Source organism: Anomaloglossus baeobatrachus, unplaced genomic scaffold (assembly GCF_048569485.1).
Source record: "Anomaloglossus baeobatrachus isolate aAnoBae1 unplaced genomic scaffold, aAnoBae1.hap1 Scaffold_265, whole genome shotgun sequence".
In the NCBI taxonomy this organism is placed as follows: Eukaryota; Metazoa; Chordata; class Amphibia; order Anura; family Aromobatidae; genus Anomaloglossus; species Anomaloglossus baeobatrachus.
Window position 1 is genome coordinate 156,442 of NW_027442178.1, and position 3,091 is coordinate 159,532.

Consider the following 3,091-nt stretch of genomic DNA (forward strand, 5'->3'; position numbering starts at 1 on the left):
CGATTTCATTAAAAAAATGTCACGAGCAGAAAGCCAATGGATTTTTGAATTGAACACCTTGAAACCATATGGACTCAATAATGATATAGAACTGTTTCCTTTTAATTAATTTATATTTTTATAGGTAGAGGAGTAATAGGTACTGATAATAATACGGAGAGAAGGAAAAAAAAAAAAAAAAAAAAAGCGATTGTCATGGAGATATATGTGTATATATGCATAATATATATTAAAATTGGTGCTTCACTTGCCCAAGGTTGATGTAGATATAAGGGGCTTTTCATATTATAGCAAATTTATATTACACCTTTATGATGTCCTTTTGTTAAATTTATTGTTGAAAAAAAGCATATGCATATATACACATTGTCTTCCCAGTATATGATGATACAAGCAAGGCTATATATAGGTCTTTTTAGAAAAACCTTTAGAAAAACCTTTGCACATAATTATATTATATGGCTATTATGAACGGTCTTTCACAAATTGATATATGTAGTGGTCATTGAATGTTGGTTGAATTTAAACATTGTTTAATTTTATGCAAATTATAACCAATTAAATATATGCATAAATAGTGCTCTAGGCAACAGCTGAGTTATCCTTGAGGAAGGGGGCCGTTACACGCCCCCGAAACGCGCGTCGGATCAGGACTCTGTTTTTGCCTACCTCACCTGTGCGGTGATAACCTGCCAAGTAATCTCTCCCTCGTGTGGAATCAACCGGCTTCCACTGGACACGGTACGGATTGCCTGCTGGAGAGGTTGAGAGGTTACCGCTGACATTTCCTTTGTCTGCAACCAGGATACATTGGTACCTCCAGCGGTTCTGCATTGCTCGTTTGGAAGCGGATCGGAGCCTTGTGTGGTGCTAACCTGCCAAGCAACTTCCTCCTGTGTGGAATCAGTCAGCTGACACTGGATACGGTCTGGACTGCCCGCTGGAGAGGCTGAGTAGTTACCGCTGATCTTATTGTTGTCCGCAGCCAACATCTTGGTGCTTTCAGTGGCTTCGTACTGCTTGATTTCGAAAGTACATTTGGGAGAATACGGGACCGGCTGGTTTGTGGCCTTGTGAAGTGTTATAAAGGCTCTGTAAAGAGGGATGTCGGTAACCATACATCTCCCCCAGAGCCAGCACTAGTCGCGGCCACTGGCCTCAAAACGTCCGCTCTGGAAGTCTAACAGGTCAATCCTGTACATAGCGGTTCCAGCCTAATCAACGGAGAAATCCGGGGTGTTTTTTGCGGTCAAGTTGTTGTGAGGTTTATTCCCCCAGGCCCTGGGGGCGAATATAACGTCGCAAACTTATATTGTACAACTTAAAACTTGTAAGTTAGCCAGGGGTGGTATAGTACATCTTTCATTGTATAAGTCTAAATTATTAACCAAACAAAATATATGCCACCGGCCGGGGCATTACATTAGACTGGTAAAACTAAATCAATGTGAATATTGTATCACCTCGAAGTTAATTGGTTATACAAAAGAATTTTATTCTCATTACTTTCATTTTTTACGGCTGGGAGGCAGGTAAGGAGAGGTTCCTCGTTTCTGCGGTGTCACACGGAGCGATGTGTGCTGCCGCAGGAGCGACGAACTACATCGTTACTGCTGCAGTAACGATAATCGAGAATGGAGACCCATGTCACCGATGAGCGATTTTGCACGTTTTTGCAGCGATGCAAAATCGCTCATCGGTGTCACACGCAGCAACATCGCTAATGTGGCCGGATGTGCGTCACAAATTCCGTGACCCCAACGACTCCGCATTAGCGATGTCGCAGCGTGTAAAGCCCCCTTTAGTGGGAGTGGTGTACAGGGTCTTAGCAGTAAAGAGTATTCCATATTTCTGCCAGATACCCACAGAGATATTGAAATCTGAAAAAAGAGACTTCTGCTCATTGAAGGTAAGAACTGCTCACATAGCGTTCAACTCCACAGCAAACGAGTGCTCTAGCACTGGCATCTCAGCAGGGATATTCCCCTACTACACATGTGTGTCTGGGTCCCTGTGACAGTTTACAGGACATAACTCAGGGCACCTAGACAGAAGGCAGAGGGACTACTTTCTATTTCTGGTGTAGAGCTTAGTACATGTCACGCTCCCCGGGTCCTCGGCTCCCCTCCCCGGGTCCTCTGCCCCGCTCCCCGGGTCCTCATCCCCGCTCCCCGGCTCACCTGCCACGCTCCCCGCTCTCCAGCCTCCGGTGCCCGTCCTTCCCAGGTCCCCTGGTCTCCGATCCCGGCGCCCGACGGCTTCCCAGGCCCTGGCCGGCTCCCCTGCGTCCTCCTCTCAGCTTCCTTCCCTGGCTTCTGGCACCCGGGCTGCGCGCATGCGCATTAGGGCGCGCGCGCGGTCACTGACCCTTTCTTAAAGGGCCAGCGTCCATTAACAGGAAATGAGGCTAAACAGGTACAGGGTATAAAGGGGTTTGTTGTCCAAGGGGGCGGGGCCTGATCTTCGTGTTTTCCAAGCTAGGAGTCAGGTCTCCTTGTGTCTTCTTGCCATACTCACGTATCTCTCTTCTAGAGCTGATCCTGCCTCGCCATCCGGTCCTGCTGAATCCCGAACCCCGCACGCTGTCCGTCTGCCATCTGACAGTCCGTACCATCTCGGATCCCTGCGGTGACCCGTCATCTCGCTCCAAAGGTTCCGGACCCCGCCTGACATCATCTCGGCTTCCGAACCTGAGCTACGTCACCCGGACTACCATCTGTGACTCCGTGGTCCCAGGGACTTCTCCGTTACACCCACTTGCACGGACTGTTCTGCTGCCCATAGTGCTTCAGCTACCGGACTCCTTACCACCATCTTAGAGTTCGGCCCAGTGGATCCACCTCCTGGGTCTGCCCGACCGCCTGGCCCTGACAGTACAATATATATATATATACTATTACATGTGACACATGTACCTTGTATTACCATTATTCGCTGTATATGAACCCCTTTTCTCCGGACATTATTTGTCTATAGCATTTTTCACGAACCTGAGGCAACTGAGAACCCTTCAGTGAAGGAATTCCACTAACCCTCACAATACCAACCAGGGGCCTCCCTGCAGTAACTCAGGTAGTTGTACCCATTCTCT